Source organism: Lissotriton helveticus, chromosome 7 (assembly GCF_964261635.1).
Source record: "Lissotriton helveticus chromosome 7, aLisHel1.1, whole genome shotgun sequence".
NCBI classification, from domain to species: domain Eukaryota; kingdom Metazoa; phylum Chordata; class Amphibia; order Caudata; family Salamandridae; genus Lissotriton; species Lissotriton helveticus.
Genome location: NC_136068.1, coordinates 180,983,922 through 181,011,326, shown reverse-complemented (window position 1 = coordinate 181,011,326; position 27,405 = coordinate 180,983,922). Strand labels below are relative to the sequence as shown.

General features: G+C 44.8%; 1 protein-coding gene across 1 annotated transcript in view; it reads left to right on the top strand.

Annotated features, from left to right (window-relative positions):
• The window catches only part of LOC144768316 (uncharacterized), a 30,249-nt gene extending 26,025 nt beyond the window's left edge, over positions 1-4,224 (top strand). The window contains exon 5 of the mRNA XM_078651891.1: positions 4,028-4,224. The gene's annotated coding sequence lies outside the window, so the exon portion shown is untranslated. The remainder of the gene's footprint in view (positions 1-4,027) is intronic.
• The last annotated feature ends 23,181 nt before the right edge of the window (positions 4,225-27,405 follow it).

Genomic DNA, 27,405 nt, shown 5'->3' with positions numbered 1-27,405 from the left:
TAAAGACTGGGTGAGCGTCCTGTTTTCCATGCGGCAGCTTTCCTATTAAAGCAAGAACATTACCTACTCTGTGTGGCTTCTTCGAGGGGACAACTCTCTTTTCTGTAATGATTAATGACGGCCAGTCCTGCCGTGAAGGAACCCCGCCGTTATCATCGGTCCCATGCTGGCGCCCAGGGGCGCCTCGCTGTTGTGGAGAGAAGGTTGCGAGGGAAGATGTTATGTGCCGCCTGGAGTTTACAGGGCACCCTCACTACCCACTTGGGAAATATGGCAATAATATGGAGTAACGCACCGCGACTCACTAGAGATGGATTTGGGAGCACTACAAGAACCATCAGGCACTGAGCCTGGCTACGCCCTTTGAGGCGGGACTAATAAACTTCATTTAGTGCCCCGTGCAACGCGATGTGATTACCAGATGCCTGTGCCCTTTGAGAAAGTGCGAGTTAGCACGAAACGCGTCAGGGCTCTAAAGACTGGGTGAGCGTCCTGTTTTCCATGCGGCAGCTTTCCTATTAAAGCAAGAACATTACCTACTCTGTGTGGCTTCTTCGAGGGGACAACTCTCTTTTCTGTAATGATTAATGACGGCCAGTCCTGCCGTGAAGGAACCCCACCGTTATCATCGGTCCCATGCTGGCGCCCAGGGGCGCCTCGCTGTTGTGGAGAGAAGGTTGCGAGGGAAGATGTTATGTGCCGCCTGGAGTTTACAGGGTACCCTCACTACCCACTTGGGAAATATGGCAATAATATGGAGTAACGCACCGCGACTCACTAGAGATGGATTTGGGAGCACTACAAGAACCATCAGGCACTGAGCCTGGCTACGCCCTTTGAGGCGGGACTAATAAACTTCATTTAGTGCCCCGTGCAACGCGATGTGATTACCAGATGCCTGTGCCCTTTGAGAAAGTGCGAGTTAGCACGAAACGCGTCAGGGCTATAAAGACTGGGTGAGCGTCCTGTTTTCCATGCGGCAGCTTTCCTATTAAAGCAAGAACATTACCTACTCTGTGTGGCTTCTTCGAGGGGACAACTCTCTTTTCTGTAATGATTAATGACGGCCAGTCCTGCCGTGAAGGAACCCCGCCGTTATCATCGGTCCCATGCTGGCGCCCAGGGGCGCCTCGCTGTTGTGGAGAGAAGGTTGCGAGGGAAGATGTTATGTGCCGCCTGGAGTTTACAGGGTACCCTCACTACCCACTTGGGAAATATGGCAATAATATGGAGTAACGCACCGCGACTCACTAGAGATGGATTTGGGAGCACTACAAGAACCATCAGGCACTGAGCCTGGCTACGCCCTTTGAGGCGGGACTAATAAACTTCATTTAGTGCCCCGTGCAACGCGATGTGATTACCAGATGCCTGTGCCCTTTGAGAAAGTGCGAGTTAGCACGAAACGCGTCAGGGCTCTAAAGACTGGGTGAGCGTCCTGTTTTCCATGCGGCAGCTTTCCTATTAAAGCAAGAACATTACCTACTCTGTGTGGCTTCTTCGAGGGGACAACTCTCTTTTCTGTAATGATTAATGACGGCCAGTCCTGCCGTGAAGGAACCCCGCCGTTATCATCGGTCCCATGCTGGCGCCCAGGGGCGCCTCGCTGTTGTGGAGAGAAGGTTGCGAGGGAAGATGTTATGTGCCGCCTGGAGTTTACAGGGTACCCTCACTACCCACTTGGGAAATATGGCAATAATATGGAGTAACGCACCGCGACTCACTAGAGATGGATTTGGGAGCACTACAAGAACCATCAGGCACTGAGCCTGGCTACGCCCTTTGAGGCGGGACTAATAAACTTCATTTAGTGCCCCGTGCAACGCGATGTGATTACCAGATGCCTGTGCCCTTTGAGAAAGTGCGAGTTAGCACGAAACGCGTCAGGGCTCTAAAGACTGGGTGAGCGTCCTGTTTTCCATGCGTCAGCTTTCCTATTAAAGCAAGAACATTACCTACTCTGTGTGGCTTCTTCGAGGGGACAACTCTCTTTTCTGTAATGATATATATATATATATATATATATATATATATATATATATATATATACAGCTCTGCCCAAACGTAGAATGGACGAGCACTCTCGTTAGTTTCACTCCAATTACAGATTTATTGACGAGAAAATATACTTGTGTGTACTATGTCTTAGGCATGGTACTGTCACACGTTACAGACATTCCCCAACTGTTGTCTATGTTCCCGACCATCCTCTGCAACTCTTGAAGTAGTGCCCATAATTAGCCCGCCAAGTCCACCTCACATTGCTGGTCTCTCTTCCTTTATAGACCCAGAATGTAAAGACTAAAGGTATGCAAAATACTGTCATTTTTTTCTATAGAGTTTCACACAGATGATGCAAAAACTCCTGCAAGCTATTGGCAGGAAGCTAGCTTGAGTTGGACAGTCAATTTTGAAATCCGGGGACCCCCTTCTGAGTCATTTCTAAGCATTGTCGATGATTTGAACCCCAACACAATACACACAAATACTGTAAAAAGCATTCATTAAACAAATACCCAAATGATGACGCATTTTATTTACTTCGATAACACATATAAATAAAAAAAAAACGAAATTTTGATTTTGAATTGAAAAGTTGGAGCTTTTCTAAATTCAATTTGGGCCACTGGTCATGCATACTATATTCTGTTTGATGCACCTACACTGCTCCTGTGAATGAATTTGAGGATACTAATTTAGTTTTTTGCCTCCCATTTCACATTCCTTCACATTTACAGTACATTTTATAAGTTTCAATTGTTCATTCATCTACATTATTCCTATACACTTTATTAATCTGTTAATATTATTTAATTTTCGAAGCAGTCATGTTCCACAGGCTGGGAACCACTGGAGCAGAACATTTCTGCTCAAAGCTCTTTTCCATGAGCGAAAAATGATGTTAAATTGTCAAATGCAAACTTATCTGAATTTCCTGTGTGTGTGATTTGAGTTTAACACATCTTGGAAGTGTAAATACAATTACACATGGGATATAAAAGAACTGGGTGGACCTGTTCTTGAATTGGAGTGTGCATCACTTTGTCTCCTCTCCTTCCAAGTTGTGCAAGATTACCTTCACTTCATGACATGAGAATATCCTACTTTAACATTAATGTCTCCCTCTCAGCTATCTTTGCATTTGAGCCTGTAGGATGGCATCGGTAAGCACACCTTCACCTGCAGACTCTTGGAGGGAGCCCACCTCTCGTGGCAGGATATTTCTCATCCTTCAGTGTCAATATGTCTTTTGGGTTTTGGCCTGCAGGCTCACTGATACCAAACTCACTCTAAAAGAACACTTCACCAGGCTGGCCAGGCTGTTGAGGTTGAAGAAAAGGATCTCAAATACTAATCTGCCAGAGGTTATAATCAATAGGAATGCAACAACTTGGTGCTGTTCTGCTTCCCACTGTTGCTTCCCAGACTGCTTCACATTATGTATTGAATGAGGTATGGAAATGTGAAAGGCCTGTACTCACTCTTCATTATTCTCTATATTCCTGTGTCTTATAGGAAGCCTCAACAGGCCCTCTGAAACCTACCATTGCATGAAGGATCCACTAGTTCATGAATGAAGCTATACTCAATGTACCAAGGCCTGGCCGTTACATGGCCAGTGGCACAATGGCTTCTAAAGCCATATTTCAACCCCATTAAACAAATAGGATGCATTGGTACTTGATAGACTTTGAATGTGCAAATGGAAATTTTCACAGCCTGTGCAGAGAAAATCAAAATTAAATTAAGTAAAAGGGGGCACATACTGCAAGACACCATTTCCCCCCATTGACTTTTTTCTAACTACATCATAGCTGGCCCTCTGTACAGAATAAATAGTAACTTACCCATTTCTAAAAAAACGGGAGAACAAGAGAAGCCAAAAAATTGTTTGGCAAGTGGTATTTGTTTCACTTATTGATATTTAATTATTGTTCTTTTGCATGCTGTTGCCTTTCTGTTGTTTTACACATGCCATTCTGGACTTACACCTTAAACCTTCTTTCTCCTCTCTTCCTCCTTATAGCCTCTCTGGCCATAGATGGATTAGACCTTCCTTCCTCAAAATCTCCCATGGTTTATGTGTTGAAGTTGATACCTGAACTGTCCTCCTGCTGTTGAAGCATATTGCCTGATGTGGGAATCCTTCAAATTTGATGCCATCGTCAATCGCTGATCTTGATGTTGCAGTGTATCGGATTAAACGACTTCTATTTTACCCAACATTTTTGTTTTTCTTTCTGTTGTACCTGTCTGCCATATCTGCTGAGTAATGGAATGTCTCCTTGATTCAGTGTTATTGGATAGAATTGTTATTGTAGGAATGTGGAATGTATTAAGCCATAGTCTACTCGAAGACAGTTGAATCTGGCGCTTGGGGCATGAAGATATATATTCTTTCTCACATTTATGGTTAGATTAAAGTGCTTCTTCATTAACACATCCATCTCTTCTCAATCAATATTGCTGACAAGCGACCCACACAAAGCCTATGCTACCTGCTGCTCGCTGTAGTTTCTGTTGTGGGTTGTTTACAGGATGGCAGATATGGCTTGACTTTACTTCTAGCTGAATCCCTTATACAGTATGCCTTCCTCTGTCTCATTAGTCCATGGGGTTGTCAAACTCGCTCATTCTGTTTGCCTCAGTTTTGCTGCCTTTTAAGTGGTGCTTGTAAATATGCACCATCAATGAGGAGAGTCCATTACTTCCTATGCATGATAAAATAGACAAGATCAGGCACGTGCCAGACACATTTTCAGTAACACAAGTACCTCGAGGGATTCTGACTGCCTGTTCTTTTTTACTAGGCAAAACAGACAGAAATCCAATTGGTATATGGTCTAACAAGATGGCGGAGGCCTTTGCTACTGCCCATGCGGTAGTAGACTGCATATCCACCCTATTGGGAGATTACTTCCTGCATGTTTGGATCTCTTTCCACAACGTGAATCCTCTGGTGCAGCGGTTGCACTGTCAGACATGATGAATGCCCAGTGCGATGTCTTTCTTTGCTCGTTCACCATTCATTTTTTAGAGACAAACCCCTTACCATGGCTTTTTGCTTTCCATGCCCAGGAGTGTTGCCATGCGTCGCGCCAGGGGTAATAGCTATCAGAAGGATTGCTGTAAATAAATAGGCTGTACCAGGGGTCTACCAGTAGTTACCACACCCCTAAATGATCAAGGACACCACCACTTAGGTGGCAGAGTAGAACCACCTATTTACAGCACTTTCACCATCCAGATAAACTCTAAAAGACTGGCAAAGTCGAGAAATCAACAGACATATTTCAGACCAAGACTTAGGCGATTGATTAATCATTGCAGGTCTACTTGCAGCTACCCCTGGTTGTCTGATCACATATTACATTTCAATGGACAAGAACCCAACACTACAGTGCCATCTTTGTTTGGGATTGTTATGCAGTGGACGTTTCTTTAGTACTGTCTACACCATGCGCCAATGGAATGGAAGTTTCTGTACAGCATTATCCCCCACCATTCATGCAAAGTGAAAGCACCCTGTAGGGTTCCAAAGAGTACTGAGTTGTTTATGAGTAAAAAATGAGTACCATTACTATTAGGATACTCCTGTTGAACGCTTTAGACATCACTTTGTCCTTAATCCCTGCGGTTTTAGGTATCAATTTCAAAACTGTTACGATCCATGTAGATTAATTTAAAGGACCTGATCACGATTTAGGGCATTGCTGCAGTGGCGGCCGACACAATGAAGGGGTGGTGAGGCAGGTGGAGGAGGTACGGGGGAGTGCGGGGGAGGTTAATAATTAAAAAACACTTAAATGAACTGCTTGATAAAAAACTGCACAAATAAAAAACGACAAGGAGCCAGGAACAGTTTACCCAGAGGACTGGGACTGCTACCCTCTTTGCTATCCATCCACCTCACCCCTATTTTGCCAACTTCATTTAGCATATTCTTTAAGTTTTCTGTCAGTCACTGCCACTTTTAGGACCAAGACCACAAATTCTACCCCTCCCCCTTGCTATTGACAGAAAAATCTGGATCTCTGGATGGTCATTGCATTTAAAAAACAAAAAAGCTCTTTCATCCCACATTTATTTAGTGCTTATTACCGCTGACATGAGTAGTAAGCACACTATAAATGCAACCACAATTTGGGATTTTTCCTTGTTTGATTGGAAGCACAGGAAGATGGCAGAGATTGCCTCTAAAGTGCTGGTGGGTTCTCACATACCAGTATTAATGGGAAAGCATTATCACTCTGTAAAACAGAGGTTGATCAATAAGGTGCTGTGAGAAGTTGGCCTGGTAAATGCTGTCCCCTAATTAAAGTGGGACACTGTTGTGAATTAACTTTACCGGGAGGAGCTGTTGAACTTCTTCTTCCCTTTTCGGGACCTGTCTGCTGCTCGCCGGACCCGCTGCGCGGGTCCTGCTTCGTGGATTGAAGGAGCAAGCACAGCAATTGGGGGTGATCACCGAGGGCACCAGAGGCGAGGGAAGGACTCGTTGCAGGGCTGCGAGCAGTGCCGCAGGGACTCCATCTCCCAGGAGTCCCTGCACGATCTAATCAACTGCACCTGCTCTCCCTGCTTGCCCCGCCCCCCGCCCGCTACGGAGTGAAAAGCCCAGACCCTCTTATCATCGTGGGACACTGTTATGAATTAACTTTACCGGGAGGAGCTGTTGAACTTCTTCTTCCCTTTTCGGGACCTGTCTGCTGCTCGCCGGACCCGCTGCGCGGGTCCCGCTTCGTGGATTGAAGGAGCAAGCACAGCAATTGGGGGTGATCACCAAGGGCATCAGAGGCGAGGGAAGGACTTGTTGCAGGGCTGCGAGCAGTGCCGCAGGGACTCCATCTCCCAGGAGTTCCTGCACGATCTAATCAACTGCACCTGCTTGCCCCGCCCCCCGCCCGCTACGGAGTGAAAAGCCCAGACCCTCTTATCATCGTGGGACACTGTTGTGAATTAACTTTACCGGGAGGAGCTGTTGAACTTCTTCTTCCCTTTTCGGGACCTGTCTGCTGCTCGCCGGACCCGCTGTGCGGGTCCCGCTTCGTGGATTGAAGGAGAAGCACAGCAATTGGGGGTGATCACCGAGGGCACGAGAGGCGAGGGAAGGACTCGTTGCAGGGCTGCGAGCAGTGCCGCAGGGACTCCATCTCCCAGGAGTCCCTGCACGATCTAATCAACTGCACCTGCTCTCCCTGCTTGCCCCGCCCCCCCGCCCACTTCCGCCTCCTTATAGTTGACATAACCATCCGCTGCGCGGGAGCGTCCCGGGAGAAGCCCGGGACAAGGGCGGGACCGTCTGTGGCCGTCAGGGGCCGCAGGAGGCTGGGCTGGGCCTCTTCTCTAATATCTGGCTCCGGTCCTTTTTAAGCTCTATGACCGCGACACAGCTAGTCGCTTACCGGCCTCTTTAATTACTGGTGCTAAGGCTTATTATACATTTTGGTTCCCTCTACTAAGCGGTCCATATTGTTTAGTCTTGTTAGGATTGATCGTTGCCCATAGCATGACTTTATGCTCTCCTAACCCCTTAACATCTTCTGTAGGGGTCTCAATATTAGGCCCTCTAGATAGATATTTCATCAGGGCTAATCGGGAGATTGATAGAGAGATTGCCCTGGCTGAGAGACGTGCTGAGCGTCGCTTATCCATCGAACTCCTTACAAATCTCCCTGAGAAGCTGCTGTCATTGGGCTCTACAGCGCAAGCTTCCAGCTCAGCAGGCGCATCTGACCCTGCGGAGATTGCTTCGCCTTCCATAGACCACATAAGGGCTGTAGATCCAAGGGGCAGCCTTGTTAGGCAGGAGAGTATGGTAGTCTCAGCCCCACTTATTGAGGTAGATGCATCAGACTTACGACCTAGCAATGCATCTGTTCCCGTGTTCCCCTCCGACAATACTCCTAGCCATGGGGACACATTACACTTACCAGTATTGGCCTCGCCAGCAGCAAAAAGATCAGTGCATAGTAAAAGGAAGATAATTATTAGTCCTCGCAGTGGTTGTCACCCCAGAGCCTGTAAGAAAATCAGAAGATTTGGTATTAGAGTGAGTGCGTCCAAAAAGGGAGTATGGGCGGGTGCAAGTTGTCCTCAAGAGGTTATGGAGGGTGAATCCACAGACAATACAGTTGTAGAGCCATTTGTCGACACGATTGTAGTACCTGATGAGTCCCCTCCCAATGAGACCCTTTCAATCATTATAATAGAAAAAACGCTGAAATCATTGTTGCTCCCGGTCTTAGAGAGAGTTAAAGGGATGACTGAGCGGATGGACAGGTTTGAACAGGTAACCCTGGATAATTTTTACTCCATAAAATCTCGAATCAAGCTTCACTCCAGAATTAGAGAGGGTGAACCAGGGGGGGATCCAATCGGTCGGGCGACCTCCGTTTCCCCACAGGATCTATCTACTGTATCTGAACCAGCCAAAGGGGTGTCAACTGCAAAAGCCCATGCAGCATTTGATGCAACCACTAACGAGGGTACACGGCCTCTGGGGCCGTCCACAACGAAGGCAACTGAACAGCGAACCAAGCCAAAGACCAGTAGTGCCCCTGCTACAAAGCGCATGCAATCTGAGGCTCCTAGCAGCCATGGCCCCGTTAATCCTAGAATTCCTGCCATTAACAAAAGACCTGAGCAAGTAAACCCCAGAAGAACAAGCTCTATTCATTTACCTGGTATCCAGCCTAATGAGCCCTTATCCAAAGAGGTTCATAAAAGACCTCCAATGGATCTACCACCAGACTGCCACCCCTATGTTGCCATTCTGACAAACGTACCACCCCTGAAGGCCGACCAACTAGAGTCCTACCAAATGCTAAAAAACAAAACCATGCATTGGCTAAGGACAAATAGACCTTTGTCAGGGGAACTTGACTGTTTGATCCTAGGTGTTAGAAGGGTAGAATGGGTAGGTTATGGGCATAAGCAGTTTGAGGGTGACTGTGTGGTGGTTAATTTTAAGGATGTCAGGGTTGCCCAAACAATCTGTAACCAAAATCCGGGGACTGGCGGTGCTGGCATTGGGGTAGTCGATTTGACTTACTTCTACCCGAGACCTGTAGGTAACCCATATGGCATCCAGACAGGAGGTAGACGGATGCATAACTTTATCTTCCCCAAGAATCACTCTATCCCCTTACCTCCTCAGCCAGCAGCATGGTCAGAGCCATATGGGAGGATCCCAGGATACTGAAACGATACTTTCCCTGGGGTGGATCCATCTTGATTGAGTCTGGGTTCTGTGCCAGAGTCATATGTCTCTGGCCTTGATGATGAAAACCCCCCTCCTACCCCTGCTTTATGCAGCCCCCCAACTAACGGTTCTACCCCGGCTGTAGGAAGAGCACCTTGGGCACTAAATAAGAGGGAGGAGTTATCTAGTCCCGAATCCCGCGGCGAGCCTGCTGTGGCGGATCCAAACTTAAGGATTCTTAGCTGGAATGTTGCGGGCATTCTGATGAAGCTGGCTCTTCCTGGCTGGAATACCTTTGTGGAGGGCTACTTGTTGTACAGTGCTTAGCTCATCTCCTGAGCTAGCACTCTAGATCTCTGTAATGTTCTTGGTTCTGGAGTTCTCCTTCGCCCTGTTGGCAGTTGGAGCTCTGGCCAGGGGAGGTTTGGGCTTACCTGTTCTGTGCTGCAATAAAGCTGTTTCCTGCAACATCCATCTGTGGAGTTATACTTCTAATATACAACATTTGGCGACTTGGACTTGAAATACGTCTGGCCACAGCTTCCTATTGAAGATTGCAGCTAATTAAGAAATTATAGGACAGCAGCACCGATTCCTCACGAACCCGCGTGGTATGCAGACCGAGAGGAGACTTCAGCGTATTGGCGTTAGTTGCAGTGGAACCGATCGTGATTTTTGGGAGATTACGAGGTTTTCTCTGTGTGCCGACGAAAGTGACGTCACGTCCTCCAACGTCTTTCGTGATGTGATTTGGTGAGTCGCGCACACGCACTGCTGGAGCGCACGCTGAAGCGCACGACGTAACTGGGTGAGTTGCGCATCTCCTACGCGCACTGCTGGAGCGCATGCTGAAGCGTACACTGAAACGCACAACTGCGCTTCTCTGACACTGTACGCATCGTCTTCATGCACATGCCTGAGACGCACACGTTCATGCGTGTGTGACAACAGACGTCAGACGTAACTGACGTAAATCGGCCATTTTAAATGAATTTTCTGTCTGTTGTCAGTGGTTGCGAAGCGACGCGTTTCACGGATATCTTCACTTCAAGCTCTCGGAAACACCGTGGTGCAGCGGATTATCACTACGGACTACCTAAAACGTCATTATTTGGCGGATCTTCAGAATTATAAAGTAGAGTAAGCATTTAAATCGAGTGAAAGGATAAATATATGCAGACTGTTTTCTGTTCTCTGTGAAAAAAAAAAAAAAAATTATACATAACGTGCTTGTGTGACAACTGTTTCATGCTACAGTACTTTACATTTCAATCCAATGGCTCAAGCAATTAATGTTGCACTACCACCACAATTTTTGTGCGAGCCAGGGAATCCACCCATAATGTGGGAAGACTGGATAATAATGTTTAACAACTATATCCAAGCTTTAGACGGGGAGGATTTCTCACCTAAGCGCAAGAAAGCTCTCTTGATGACGACTTTAGGTAAAGAAGGACAACGTCTGTTTAAATACTTACCACAAGTATTACCTTCAGGGTCACAAGCAGATTTAGATGAATTTAAAGAGGCAGTAGAAAGACTTGAAACCAGATTCGGTAAGGAAGAAAACCTTGTCTTACAGAGATACAAATTCTACAAGAACAAACAGTTAGCGGAAGAGAGCATTGATGAGTTTGTTGCGCGTCTACGTGAACTATCAGTGAAATGCAACTTTGGCCAAATGGCGGATGAACTTATAAGAGACCAACTGATTGTTCAAGCCAATAACAGAAAAGTTCAAGAACGATTATGGGCAGCAAAAAATCCAACATTGAAAGTTGCGATAGAATTGGCTAAAGTAGTAGAAGAGAGTGAGAAATGTATGAGAGAGTTGCAGAAGAGTGGCTTGGAAACTAAAGTTGCAGAAGTTTCCAATAAGAGTATGACTAGTGACAATAGTGATGATGAAGCTATGGCGATTGCTATCGTAAGAAAAAAAGGCTATATTCTTCAGAAAAAGAATATTCAACAAACCTCGAGTAGTAAGAATAGTCAGAAAGTGTGTTCGAGGTGTGGGAGTTTTTCACATTCTTCAGATGCTAAGTTTTGCTTTGCAAATAATAAAGAGTGTCTACGTTGTGGGAAAACGGGACACTTTGCAAAGATGTGTAAAAACAAAAACAATTCAAGGGTGACTGTAATTAATGACTATACTGATGTGAGACGTGAAAAGAATAAGATATTAATTTTGTCTGACACTGTATGTTCATGCAAAGATCGAAGAGGGAATCCTTTCAAAGCTGAGTTCAAAATTGATGAGAGGGTAGTGAATCTCATGGTTGACACAGGTTCAAAGTGGACCATCATCCCTCTATCCTTAATGAAGAGTGTGTGGGGCGAGAGAGTATTGAAAGAGTGTGATATTTTTCCGTCTGGATATCAAGGCGAGAAAATTGATCTATTGGGCTATTTCGAGTCAAAGATTGAATTCAGAAATAGATCGGCACCTGGAAAAGTTTACATTTCGACTGAAGGACCGGCCATATTAGGTCGTCACCACCAATTTGACCTACACATTGTAGTGGATCCCAGGTCTGATGATCCTGTATCAATAGTTGATAAGTCTTCTATTGGTGAGATACTAGACGAATTTAAAAATGTGTTCAGAGACCAATTGGGGGAACTTATAGGATATTCTCATCGCATAATACTCAAGGAGGGTAGTTGTCCTGTCCAACATAAAGTGAGGAAAGTCCCTTTTGCCCTACGTAAAGAAGTTAAGTCCACTTTAGAAGAAATGCTTCAAGGTGGTATTATCGAACCAATTGAAGCATCTCCCTGGATTTCGCCTGTAGTGATTTCCCAGAAACCAGACAATAAAATTAGGTTCTGTGTAGACTTACGCTCACTCAATAGATGTGTGGTTGCAGATGTATTTCCCCTACCAAACATTAATGAGCTAGTTTCGACACTTAAAGGGGCCAAGTTCTTTAGTAAACTGGATCTAAAGCATGCTTATCATCAAACTTGCCTAGATGACAGCTCCAAACATCTTACCGCATTCATCACTAGTGAGGGGACATTCCAATTCACGAGATTGCCCTTCGGACTTGTCTCTGCCGCTAGTGTATTCCAGAGACTTGTTTCTGAAGTGTTTAAAGGGTTAAATAAAGTCCTTTACTTTCAGGATGATATCTTGATATATGGAAATTCACTAGAAGAACACAATGAGATTTTGTGGAATGTGTTACAAAGAGTAGATGTTGCTGGTCTGACATTGAGAAAAGAGAAGTGTGCATTCCTTTTGAAAGAAATAGAGTACTTGGGTTTTTGCCTGTCTGAGGAAGGAATTAAACCAAAAAAGAATTTGTTAGAGGCCATTGAACAAGCTCCTTCTCCAGTTGATAAGGATCAACTTCGATCCTTCATGGGTCTGATCGAGTTTTACTCGAAATTTGTGAAGGATTTTTCTTCAAAGACAGCTCCTTTGAGGAATTTGTTGAAGAAGGGTGTTAAGTTCAATTGGACTGTTGAGCACGGGTCTTGCTTCGATATGATAAAAAAAGAACTAAAGTCTGCCAATGTCCTTACACCGTTTGATACTGCTCGGTCCTCTATTTTGATGGTGGATGCTAGTATTGTAGGTCTTGGTGCAGTTCTTTTACAAAAACATGGTGGAGTGGAAAAGACTATAGCGTTTGCCTCTAGGCCATTATCTATCTCAGAGTCGAATTACTCGGTTATAGAACGTGAGGCTCTTGCTGCTGCTTGGGGCACGAGTTATTTTAGGACCTATCTGTGGGGTTACAAATGTATCCTTCGTACAGATCATAAACCTCTCTTAAATGTGTTGGCTCCGGGAGGTGCTGGAAAGGGGTCTCCACGTTTAGCAAGGTTAGCCTCTCGCCTACAAGATTACCAATGTGAAATTGAGTTTGTTCATGGATGGAAAAACATTCAAGCGGATTGCCTGTCACGACTTCCTATGCGATCTTCTAGTAGTGAAGATTCAGTAGAGGATATTTTAGATGATGTAGCAGTTGCTGTAATGGATGATGTTACGAGTGTAGGTGGTGGTTCTTTTTCTCGTGGCGAATGGTCAAAAGGTATGGAAGATGATCAGGTTCTAAAAGCTGTCATAAACCTTGTGTCGAAAGGAGCAAGAAGAGAGAGTACTGTTGAACCTCAAGTCAGACCGTTTTTAAAAGTCTTAGACGAACTCTCCTTAGAAGGGGAGCATGTTTTAATGAGAGGTGACCGTTATATTCCACCTAGTTCTTTAAGGTGTAGGATCCTAGACTTAGCCCATGAGGGACATTTGGGCCAAAGTCTCACGCAACGTCGGGTTAAGGAAAAATTTTGGTGGCCCTCTGTCGATTGTGATGCAGTAGATTGTGTTTTAAGGTGTAATTTCTGCAAGGAAGGGGAGAAACGTCTGAAAGTGTTGGGGTCTCAGTCTACGCAGAAAATTGGTTTTGAAAATATACCATGGCATAGTGTGTGTTTGGATTTTATAGGTCCCATGAGTGAATTGCCGTTAAATCAACGTTATGCTATTGTTGTAATAGACTGTTATTCGAAGTGGCTTTGTGTACAGTTTGTGAGAGAGATAAACACTGATACTACCATTAGCTTTCTTAAAGGCGTGTTTTTGAATGAAGGATACCCTTCTGTTCTTATCACAGATAATGGCACTCAACTGACTTCATCAAAAATGACTCAGTTTGTGCGTGAATGTGGCATCAAGCATCAGAGGACGAGTTTATACAATCCGCAAGGAAATGGCCTTTGCGAGAGGGTAAACCGTCTTGTAAAAGGGGTGATTCAAATGTTTGTTGAAGGTGGTTGTTTTTCCCATGAGCGGGTACAAGAACTTGTTTGGGCCTACCGGTCAACACCCCATAAGAATGGAGAAAAATCCCCTTTTGAGTTGATGCGAGGGCGTACTCCAGTGTCAAGATTGACTCCTGCATGGTTGAGGGGCTCTGAAAGTGAGGTGTCTTTATCCCAGGGCAGTGTTTCTTTACCTATATCTGTAGGAGATCTGGTCAAAGTAAAGCCAGGAAGATGTGCCAAGGGTCTTAGCAAGTTTAGAGGTCCCTTTAGAGTCAAAAGGGTTTTTCCACATTTTGTTGTTTTGACCAATGGGGAAAGTTGGAATTATAGGAGAGTTGCGCTATACCAAAGGAAGATTGACTGTTCTGATGACGTAATACCTAGTAGTCCTGAGGGATGTAATGGGTACTTGTTAACTTCTGATGGTAGCTCCTCTTTCACTTCTCAACCAATTGTACGGGGGGAGGTGGGTAGTGGTGATGCTTCCACTTCCTTGAGTACACAAGAAAATTATTCAGTTGAAACTGCCTCTATTACAACTGTTCCCACTACTTCTTCTTCTTCCTCATCAGAAGCTAGTTTGAGGTGTACTCGTTCTCGTCGTCCACCTACTTACTTGAATGATTATGTACATTGATTTTTGTTTGATCTTTTATATGATGTTGTTTTCTTTCCTTGTTAAGGGGGGAAGATATGTTGTACAGTGCTTAGCTCATCTCCTGAGCTAGCACTCTAGATCTCTGTAATGTTCTTGGTTCTGGAGTTCTCCTTCGCCCTGTTGGCAGTTGGAGCTCTGGCCAGGGGAGGTTTGGGCTTACCTGTTCTGTGCTGCAATAAAGCTGTTTCCTGCAACATCCATCTGTGGAGTTATACTTCTAATATACAACACTACTCTATTTGTATTTTTCAAGAAACTTGGAGTAGGGAGCCTTGCCTTAAGGTGGGTTATTCATCTTTTCTTATACCCGCAGAGTCCCCCTCCTCGGGGAGGGACCGCCCTTCAGGAGGCCTCCTTGTATGGGTAGCTATCTCCCTTGGGTGCCAAGTTACCCAGTATGTGTCTAATTCCCTTGATCTATTGGGCATATCAGTTAAAGGACTTCGGGGGGGAGGGGGGGCTGACCTTGGATATTTATAATATTTATGCTAGGGGCACGAAGGGAGGCATTCACTCACCCATAGTATCAGGGCTGGAGTCTCTGCTTAGGCAGCGCCCTGCTTGTTCGCATGTCTTGGTCGCAGGAGACCTAAATTGTACGTTCGAGCCCCTTGGCCTGGAGGACAGCCTGGGAATTACCGAGGACGATATACGGAGAGGGATACCCCCTCTGACTATACCCCCCATCAGGAGGTGGACAAAGGTGGTGATTCAAATTAACTCCTTAAATATGGAATTCGGGCTGAGGTCTGTTAATGGAAGGACATCGTCAGACCCAGCTGGAGCCCATACTTACAACAGGGTGAACCATACGTCCAGGATAGATTATATTCTCCATGACGTAAAACTTTGGCCCTTCCTACAGGATATGGAGGTCCTCTCTTCAGTTGAGAGTGATCACAATCCCCTCTCTCTTACTCTCTGTCCGTTGGGGACCAGGATACAGGGGGCGCTTACGTCCCTTTCAGTGCCTACCCCACAGGAAGTACATCCTTCTAACTGTGGCAGACGCCTGAAATGGAGCAAGCTTATTATGGATGAAGAGAAAGTGGAAGTAATTGCGGCTCTTTTAGACACAGCTCAGTCCAAAATGAATTTTTTGACTCCTCTGTCAGGGGAAGCCACAGTGATATGTTGTGATACAATCTTAGCCTTGAGCGACCTCTTCACTCCCCCATACAAGGCATCACGAACCGGTAATAGCAAAAAGCGGCCGAATCCCCCTGGTTGGTACACTCAAGAATGTAGGGGGAAGAAAAATGCCCTGATCATTGCTGTTAAAAGTAGATCCCAGCTCGCGATTAGACTAGCTAGGAAAGAGTATTCCCGGATTATCGCGGCAGCCAAGAGAGAATGGGAGGACAGGCTTTGGTCAGATCTTATGGACGCAAGCAAGAGCAGGGACGCTAGAAGCTTCTGGAACCTTATAAGAGCTAGGTATAGGCCAGATAGCACTCTGCTGACATGTAAGATCCCTGCCCAGGCCTTGTTCGACCATTTCTCTAGCCTCTATACTACTACTGGGCTGGCTTCTAATAAAACTTTTTCTGTAGCCATCTGTGCAGGGGGTAGCGAGAATGTTTCTTTTTCCACTAGAGAGGTAGAAGATGCAATTAAATCATTGGTTCCTCTTAAAGCAGCAGGGCCGGATGGTATACCGGGTGATTTGATAAGGGCTAGCCCTAAGGAATGGGGAAAGCTGATTTCCTCTCTACTCAATGCTATTAACGGAGGTGCGCCTATACCAGACTCCTGGAAGGGGCCAGAGGTTGTCCCGATATTCATTAAGGGGTGCCGGGACAACCCTGCTAATTATAGGCCAATAAGCCTTATTGATTCCTCCCAAAAATTGGCAGGGAAGGTGATTTGGAGAAGGGTGCTCCAGTGAGTGGACGACAATAACATTCTGTCGGATCTCCAAGCCGGTTTTCGCTTGGGAACCGGGACTATTGAACAGGCTTTTAGACTTGCCCTCTTGTATTGGAAGGTGGTGGTGCTGGGCAAAGGCAGTCTATACTTGGCCTTTATAGACCTTAAGACTGCCTTTGACCTGGTACCTAGAGAGGAGATGTGGAAGGTCTTAGCAGAACTAGGGCTCCCTTCGTATATTCTATCCCTCCTTGTGAGACTACAGAAAGGTAATTTTGCACAGGTGCGATGGGGCAAGAACGGGGAAAAAACTGATAGGATTCCTGTGGGAAGGGGCGTACATCAGGGATGCATTCTAGCTCCCACTCTGTTCTCTCTCTATGTGAACGGAGTGGTAGAGCACTTGCTAAGACATCCCTCCGATGCTCCTTCCCTGGCGGGTAAAAGGATTCCTACACTGCTTTTCGCAGATGACACCCTGCTTATTTCAAAGTCCCCAATGGGCCTTCAGAGCCTCCTGAATAACTTTCAGGAGTTTTGTTCACTGAGGGGGTTGGTAATCAACACTGATAAAACCAAATATTTGATTATGAACCCCCCCAAAAATCCAGGGCGCCCGCCAATTTTAAATTCTGTTCCATTGGAGAGGGTACCCGAGTTTGACTATCTGGGCATCCGCCTTAATGATTCGCTAAGTTGGACTCCACATATTAACAAAATGCTCCTTGGCCATAAAAGAGTGGGTGGAACATTACTCAAGGAACAACGCTCCACCACAAGTAAACCTATAGTGATGGAGATTTACAAAGCTAGAGGGGTTAGCGCTGCCCTTTATGGGGCCGAGTTGTGGGGTACTTGTAATTTGGATGTGCTTGCAAAATCGGAGAGCAAATTTTTGAAAGATCTGATGGCTCTCCCGACGAGCACTCCAACTGTCCCAGTGTCCCTTGACTTAGGCTGTAAATCGATCAAGGATCATGCGCAACTTCGCCCCTTGCTTCTCTGGGCTCGGCTGTGGCGGGTGCCAGAATTAGCCTCCTATGCAGAAGCACTATTAGAGATAATGGCAATGACAGGCTGGTCTAGGATTAAATGGTTGAGGGATGTAAAACGGCTGCTAGTGGAGGTTGGGCTAGGTGAGGCTTGGGCATAGAGATCTGCCCCTCCCAAAGCTGTGATTAAGAAATTGTATTGGGATTGGGTCTCTTTCAAACTACTGTTAGACCCAAGTCATTGCAATTCCACTGTAGCCTTCTTGGGGATTAAAGACGTGGTGGCTTATGAACCCTACCTTGACACGATTTCCATCCCTCTGGATCGTACCCTGTACTTTAAGTTTAGAGTGGGAACATTACCAGTAGGCGAATTAGTTGCCCGTTGGAAATCCCCTAATCAGATATCTCCCTCTTGTGCGTGCTGTCCCACTCGTGTGGAGTCGGTAGCCCACATTCTCTTCGAATGTCCGGATTATTGTGCGGCCAGGAGGCGATGGCTTAAACCCCTATGCAGACTTTTAGGCACCCGTCACTAAAAAGTCGCATTACGAATTTTAATGTCTGACACATCAACTTTGATTGCTTGTTCTGTGTCAAAATTTTTAAAACGGTGTTGGTTGATTCGTGCAAGAAGGCTTTCAGTATCAATTTAATCTTGTTTTAACTGTTTTTAACACTCTTTTTCATTGTTTTTTTTCTCTTGTATATTTGGAAAGTGATTGTTTTAAATACTGTGTTTTATACTCCTTGTACGTGCTTTTATGGTATTTTTATACCGAAATAAAGCCTATCAATCAATTAAAGTGGGCACCCTGTACCAGTCCAAACAACCCATGTGGTGATTTAAGAGGTCACAGATAACCTTAGAACTCTATTCAAGTGGTAGCTGTGGAGAGCATCCTTCAGGCTTAGTCTTGAAGGAATGTTAAGCAGCTTGTTGTACCAGAATGCAACCTTGTAGTATTGCTTAAATGAAAGGAGAACCCCACAGTAGTTATAAAAATATGTATTTATTCATATAACACTCTCTAGTATGACACAGTATCTTCTACACGAAGATAATCACAAAGCACACAACACTGTAGCATAGAAACAATAGTAAATAGCACCAATACACAGTGGGCCCCAGGGGGGGACCAAACCATATACTAAAATAGTGGTATAAGAACTACCACTTGAGTCAAGACAGTGTCTAGAGGGTGTAGAATCACTGGGACCTCAAGGACCCACCCAAGGTGAGTAAGTAGGGACCCCACGGAGGACGGGGTGCAGTGCGGTAGCACAACAACGTGCTCCGTACAATTCTATGGGAGAGTCGTGGTTGGAGTTTTAAAGTTTAAGGACCCTTCCCATTGGACTTTGAAGAAACCCCATGGAACTTAGGAGATTGGAGAGCTACCCAACCCATGGATACTGTAGTACCAGAATTACCTATCCCAGGGGATCCGGGTGCATATGTCTGAACAAGGCATCGGAAACCACCGTCGATCTCAATGGAGGCTTCAAAGAAGAGCCACTCCGGTAAGGAAGAAAAGTGTCAGCTGGAATCCAAAGTTGTATTCTTGTGCAAGCAGATGGGACAGAGTCTGGGTCACTCAGTAGTGATAAGGGACTCCATAGACAAATGCCCACTGATGTCAGGTGCTTCAGGTGCGTTGATGAAGTTCTTGACTCTGCAGTTAGGGGGACCAGGAGATGTCCAGGACAACCAGGAGCCAGACACGAGCTGTCCCACAAAGGATGTCAAGTGCTGAGGGGTCAGTGTCCAACGGGAGCACCAACAAGCCTTGGCAATGGCAACCCACATAGCAGGTCAAAGAAGGTTACGGTTCAGACCAGCAAGATCCAGGAGACTCACCACAGCAAGGGGAGTCAGGGCAGGCCTGGAGCAACCAAGAAAGCCCAGGAAAAGCTAAGTTAGCCCTCAAATGGACCCACTGGCCAGAGGTACAGGAGTCGCGAGAGGACCTCGAGTCATTTCACCAAACAGCAGCCTACGGAGCAATCGGTGCGTGGAGGCTGGAGTTCTTAGTAGGAAATAGTGCCAGAGCGTGGGGCTACTCGGAGCCCAATGCACTTGCTCAGGAACTGCCAACAAACATATGCACTTGCAAATGATTGCGATGCTCAGGGGTACAGGTTTTGCAGCCCTCACAAGGTATTCTGGCCTCAAGCTTGGTAAGAGGGTGGCTATGACCTCGAGGGACATAGACACCCACTTCCTGTGTACTAGTGCCTTGGAAGTCCATTGGAGCTCAGGATCAGCAGACCGGTCAGTCGGAATGTGGTGCCTGCGATGCAGGGGAGTAACTCCTTCACTCCAAGAGAGATATCTCCAGTTGTCCTTGATGCTCCACAGGTTCAGCACAGAGCCTGTACGGTGCACAGGCACAGACGATGCTTCAGACTGAAGGGGAGACGAAGTCGGGTGCAAACAAAGTGCAGCGATGTCCAGAGTGTCCAGATGGTCGAAATTCAGTGGTTTCATGTCCAGAATCATGTCCACGTTGAACCCAGGGTCCTACAGCCAGGTAAGCCCTTTTGTACCCACGGGAGAGGGACGGAAAGATTTAGGGGACCCTCCCGGGGAAGGGTCTGGACAGTGGGGAGGTTACTCCCATGTCCTTTGACCTCTTTTGCTCCAGAGCAGCCGCTAACCACTCCCAGGACTGGTTTGAACTGGACTTTGCACAGGGACACCAAATGTGCCCATCATTAGACTTTAGGTCACTGGGAAGCACACCGACCCAGTCCTCATACACTAAATCCTGTCTGGGAGGTGGTCACACCTCCCTGTGATAGATTGCCTATTGTTCCACCTTCCTCTGCTTGAGCTTGGACCAGGGACTGAACAAAGCTAATTTTTGAGGGGTGGAATCACACCTGCTTTCCTACAGGTGCACTGCCTTGCACAGTTTGATCCCTCACTTTGGGACGTTTTTGCCTTGGATGTTGTGAATCAGCTGTAGCCCCCTATTTTTTCCTTTGAAGACACCCACACAGCTTCAGCTCGGGCTATGAAAAATCAGGGGGCGGGGGGGCTGAAGCACTCTCAGCCCTCTGGGCATTGCATGCCTGGTTGGAGTACAATTACAGTTATGATAAGAACTTTAAGTGGGCCGGGTCAGTCCGGGTCTGAGCATAGGCAGTTATTTTCGGGGGGCCTCGAAACAGGTCTCTAACGGGCTCTATTTGCGGGCCTCGCAGAGGTAGTCCATTTTCTTTTTTTTCTTTTTCTTGCACCAAACTTATTTTGCTCTAGCTGGAATTGCCAGGCTAGATCCTGAGGCCGCTGACCTTTGCATGCTGTAGATCAGGCGCACAGTGCCGATTGGGATGAAAGGGCTGCAGCCCCCTGCCCCTGTCATGTGTGTCAGCCCGGGCTGAGACAGCTTCACAGGCATACACACAGCAGCGCCAGAGTACTTCACAGGTCTTTAAAAGACCATATATATGTTAACAAGGCTTTGTTGTTTTCCACCCCTCCTTGTACAGAGTTTGAATTCTCATGCACACTTATTTTCTCATGGATTTTACTGCTGTCTCAAATACACGGAAGTCTCTTGGGTGAAGGAGGAGTAATGAATCAAATCTTTGCCTTCACCGTAAGCTGTAAACAGTGTGCTCTGCTACTCTCGCAGTATAACTTTGTTCATAACCACTTCTCTGGTGTATTTCATTATTTTTCTCCCTCTTTTCATTCTTCTACTAAGCAAGGTTTGGGCTCCTTTTCTCCTTTTTGATTCTCTCCAGTTTTCGTTTGTTCTTTCTATTGTTAACTTTTCTCTTATTTTAATCTTTCTTCGTTGTCAACTTTGATTCTTTTCCTATTCATTTATTTTTCTGCCCTTAGAATCTGTTGTTATCCAAGTCTTTTTCTGTTCTTTGATTCTCTTTCAGCCCTTGGATTTGTTTTGCTTCTCGATCTTTCCACGCCTGTTTTGTTCCCTTCAGTTCTTTCACTGTCCCTTGATTCTTTATCGCACTTATTAACACCCTCAATTGATATTTCTGCGGGGCTTGTGTTTCTGTAAACACTACTACTGTCGTGTTTTAGAAAAACGGCGTAGCATGCTATTCCTTTGTGTTACCAGCCAACACTTTACCTTTTTTTTAATACCAGACAGCCAGCTCTAGGGAAAATGTGAAGTGTTGAACATGGGAAAGAAGAACGAAATGGCAAAGCAAAATCCACACTTTGCTGTTTGAAGACAACACTTTCAAAACAAGCATTGGTATAGCCAATAGGTCTCGCCTTTGGGACCTTATACGTATTTAGTTATGAGGCAGGTCCCCAAGGTGAGACCTATTGGCTCTGCCAATGCTTGTTTTAGTTGGTTCGCCCTGGAAATTGTTGGGAAATCTTAGACTCACATTGCCAGAATTATTTCACTTACAAAGATACGACCTTGGTTCTGGCATCCTTCCTTAAGGATCAGAGTAATGATACTTCCTTTCCATGTTTTAGGGAATATACCTGTTAACAAATTACAGCTAAACTCAATATTTTGACAGCTCACTAAGCTTATCCAAGTGTTGGAAAACAGCTGAAACAGGGGGCAAGAGGAACCACCCACTGTTCACAATTCTGTTAAATCAATGCAGTGGCTACCTCATCTGGCCCACTGGCTTGTGTTTGCTGTGGCAATTCAAATGCTTTGTGTTCATTATCAAGCAGGCTGGCTTTTCAGCCAATGCAGGAAAGAGCATAAACTGGCAGTCACCTGCAGGAAAGGTACAGTAACCAACCAACACAAGCTCATGCCTCACAATCACCAACAAAACCCTCATCATTGCTCTATTAAGGAAGAAAGCCAATAGATGGTGGAGAAGGCGTGCCAAAATTGTATCAGTTACAACGTGAAAATACCTGGATTTATAGACTTTCTACACAGAAGCCATTCGGCCTCAACGACAGAATCGAATACTCTTGCTACCTGTAATAGTTGCTTTTTCGAGCAACCTAGTATGTCCTGTGTGAATTCACTGTGATGTCTTTGATGATGTTTTCTTTGATTAAGTTTTTTTGTTTACCATTTTTATTATTTACTGTTTTTTATTTCACTGCTTTTTTAGTCCATTACGAATGACTACATGACACGTACCCCCACCACATCACATATTTTCAGCACACCCCAATCACACTTCCATCCTTAACATAAAATTCCTAGGCTGTATACCTACAACCTTATCCCGATCATCACAACCACACGCGTGAGTCTTTTTTCCCTTTCTCTCAACTTCCTACTCTCCACGACCACGTGACCGCGAGTCCTTGAAACCGAGTAAACGCGGCTGCCGACATTCATGTCCAGACCGGCGTTGGTGAACGGACCGTTTTTTCGGAACATTAAACTCCAGGTTAGTTTTTTCGTGTGCCACACGAGCCTGCTTTGATTGAACTCTGTTATTTTTTCCTTAATTTACCGCGCACTGGCGGTAACCAGACACATTGACCTTTCTCTTTTCAGAGACCCACCAGCATACATTCCGAAAGCACGTAAAACCCTGCTAATTTTTTTCAGACTTTCACACGGTACCCCGGTTTTGTAAGGTGACCCCGTAATTCACAAGGCTGTTTCCCCCACACAGTTCACCCACATCTCACGATGTACACTTCATTTACAAGACGTTATTTTTCCTTTTATCACAGTATCCTTTCCCTGATGAAGGGGCATACAATGGCCCCGAAATGCATTGGATCTATATAAAGGACAGTGTTATGCTCTGAATCCAAGAGCCTAAGCCATAGTATATGCTCAACGTGGAAACTATCAATGAAAGTACACTTTGAATAAAATGTAACAAAGTATTTACAAAAAAAGTTTGGAACTCCTAATCTATGGGAAGAGTTTGTGAGTACACACGAGGATGAGATCAGTGGCCACTGATCTCACTTTTTTTATTTGATACTATAACTCCCGGTCACCTCAACATGTGCATATGGCCCCGGGGCTTGACACACGCCCCACGGGCTTCTCGGCGGCCGGCACCGATCATTGTAGGGGGGTTGCTCCTAGGCAGGCAGCATTCTCTCTGTTGCACGCCGTGATACAGCCACCTCGTCGCCAGTGTGATGTCGGGCCCTAGGCCCTCATTAGGTTCAGGGATGGAGACACAGACACCAGGATAGTGGGCTGGTAAAATGGGCCAAGAGCACGTGCCCCCTTTATTAACTGGGTCACCTGACTCGTGACACCAGTGGTGGGTGGGTGTACAGTGTAGGGTTACATCATTTAAACAACTAGACCGTGTCCAGCAGGACACTACACTGGCCATCAGTCCAATCGTACAGCAAGAAGGAATGTAGGTAATTGCAAGATTTTCTTGTGGCTGGATCCAAGTTGGGCACATTGCACAATGTCAAAAGTTTACTTGTTGAACTGTAATCGATATCAGTAAGCCACAGTAGAAGAATGAATTGCATACATTAAAGGTGGGCTAAGGAAAGGTCATTAAATTAGCTACTAAGTAGAAACCTGATTTTACTTTAAAGGTCCTTTCTTGACTCAGGTGCACAAACATCATTTGAGAATACAAAATTCCATTTCTGATTCACTGAATAATAATGGAGGGTTTTAACATTTTAAATAGGATTCACAGACCCGAAAATACAACTAACAGGTAGCCCTATCAAAGTGCTTAATTTGAACAGGTGGCTTCTGGTGCTCAGCACCGGCATTTAATTCTCAACACCGGCACCTATGACAGTCAACGACATGGTGGGCTGTTTGTCTAGCTTAGAGATGAGCATTACAGCAGCTACTTATTAATTCAATATGCATTAAAACAAGCAATACCTGCTGTCCAAGCCATTCTTACAGCATTGGGGGCCTGGAATATTCTTACAGCGTTGGGGGCCTGGAATATTCTTACAGCGTTGGGGGCCTGGATAAGTCTGAACTGTCACACTTGTAGGACTATGATGGCTAGTAGTTGTGTTGGCATTGTCATTAGCAGCGTTGGTAAGGGCATTGGGTGGGGCAAGCTGTAGTGGCCTCCTGACGAGGGCCCTGGTGTTTTTGTGTTACAAATTAAGCACTGACCTATCATTCTAGCAACTATAGTTATATAGGCAGGTTTTGATAAGTTCTATTCGAGTCCACCTCAAAACTTTGTCAGCATCCATTAACTCATAACTTAGAGAAGATTTACCAACAATTTGCAGGTAGTTTGCACCCTAGGTTACAAAATGTACAGCTTTCAACATTTGCCAATGTATTAATTGAGAAGCAGTTTGGGACCCCATTGGGAATGGCTTGCACTCACAGGGATAGTGGTCTGTGACAACTGTTTTAATAAAGCATTTTGTTTGAAAAATGCAGCCAGCTTTCCTTAAAGGAAAATAGGATATATTTAAAAAAAGAAAACTGAAACTTTTCAGTTTCATTTTTTAAGTGCAGGCAGTGGTCCCTGAGACTGCCTGCTCTTAAAAATATTTACACACTCATTCACAAAGGGGATGGGGAACCCTTCCCGCTTGCGAGTGGCTTATCACCCTTTTGAAAAGGGTGTAAACTGCAAGTGTTTTGCGACTGCAAATGCGGTTGCAAAACAATCTTACATGGTTGATGCACTGGCTATTAGGGAGGGACGCCCTTGGAATGCCCCTTCCTAATAGTGAGTCGCAAACCATATTTTGCGAGTCACTAATAGGTTAACGACTCGCAAAATATGGTTTGTACATGGGGCTGACATATTTTATTTTATCATGCCGCAGTAGAAATATGTTTAAAGATTGTGCCTTGCACTTCTTCAGCAGTAAGATCTCCAAGGACCTGCTGTATCTAAAGGGAGGCCACAGCGAGTAGGTTTAAATTGAGCATATAAGTTTTGCAACCTGTCCAACATTTTGTGATGCCACTGAAGTGCTAATCAGACACATCCCAAAATGAATATTCCCAGGAGGTTGCAACGAGTCCTGCCTCATTAATATTAATACGATAGAAAGCAATGATTGACCACCTCACAAATGGCAGTGAACACAGTGCTGCAGGCCTGCAGGCTGCACCAGTCATCCATCGCATCAAAGGCTGCTGTTGGAGGTACTTCAGCGCATTTTTCCGCTGGGCCAGTTACAATGTGCCTTCCCCTCGATGTAACTATGGAGGGTAAGCCTCCTTACCTTAGTTGGCGGTTTTGAAAGGATATAAGGTAGAAATGTACCTTTTGTTTTTACTTCCTTTTCCACCATGAACCTGATCGGCCAAGTGCTCCGTTTGCTGCTGCTACTTGATCATGGAGAAAATCAACCCTGTTGACGCCAGAATCGAAGATCAGCTATTGTTTTACTTGTTACCGTTTGCATTAGCTCTGGGCTCATGCATTTTGAAATCTTCCTAACAAGTAATAATTTTCCAATGTCCAATGCTTAACTGTGTAACTCTGTGTAATGCTGTCATTTAAGATATTTAAAGAAACACATCTATATTAAATGAATGTTATTATTGTCAAATTTGGTGCAAGCTTCGTTCACGATCATCGACACTTACACAAAATATGACATTAAACAAAATTCATAATGTGTTTCTACAGGTATGTTTCCTCATTGTTCGTAAACTATTAAATTATAAACATATGCATTACACATTTTATTAATAATTTAAATTCGGTATAATTTAGTAATTACACTAGACAAGGTATATAATTTAAAAATATATATATGTAAATGACTGTTAGTCCTAAACTGAAATCATTGCATTTATTCATTTATGTAACATTTCTCCTTGTCTAGTGCATTTTCTGTATTTAATTAATTTGAAATTATCCTATTTTTTTGTAAGGTGTAATGCATATTTATTTATTTATTTACTTATTAAGTTTACATAAACACAAATGTATTAACACTTAAAATCAATTTCAATTGTGTTTTTTGGTTAAGTGTCAGTTATCATGATAAAAGATTGCACCAAATGTTTTATGCTCATCACAATCTTTTTTTACTGGTGCATGGACTTTACAAATAAGACATTTAGAAATCGGTTGAAATTCCTTTCATATTTATAAGTAAAAATATTTAATTCATATTTTCGTCATTAACATTTATTTTAATCAAACAATTGTAATTGAAAAATAATGTTTAGATAAAATTGTAATTTTTAGTATTAATAATAAATGAGATACATCTTCATAAATATTTGATTAAATTAAAAACATAAAAGGAGAACAAAAGGCATTTCCCATAACAACAGGATGCCCATAACTTGCCTACTATACATACTGGCAAAGGGTAACCTCCTCATGGAAGGGGAATCTATTGGGCACAGACAGGCACCTCAAAGATATTTCTTGGGAGAGGTGTTTTTAGGTTTGAAACGGTTTAAGAACAGGTGAAATGTGAATTTGGTAGCGGGAATATGGGTAGGAGGGGTGGGAGAGGATTGGGATTTAGAGGTAGAGGGAGCTGGAGTGGGTGATGTGCCTGTGTCTGTATGTTTAGCAGTTACATGTGGGTCTGGTGTATTTTGTGTATGTTTGGATGTGTGTTCTTTGAAAGGTGTTTGGTATTCGGGTGAGTGTGTGCATTTGATTTTAGTTGGTGTTGTTTTATGTGCAGGTATGCTTTTGTGTGAATGTGTTGGTTTGGATGAGGGTGGCTGCTGAGGTGATTGGTGTGGTTGTGGTGTGTGTGTCTGTGTGTTTGGCAGTTGTATTTGGGTCTGGTGTATCATGTGTATGTTTGGATGTATGTGGTTTGGCTGGTATTGTGTGAGTGTATTGGTTTGGATGAGTATGCTGTTGAGGCAGTTGGTGTGGTTGTGGTGATTGCGGGTGTGGTGGTTGAGGAAGTGGTGAATGTGGTGGTTGTGGGTGTGCTGATGGTTGTGAGGCCTGTCGGTGCAGTGTCAATAATGTGTGTATGCTGTTTGTGTGTTTCTTTGTGTGCTTCTACTTATGTGTCT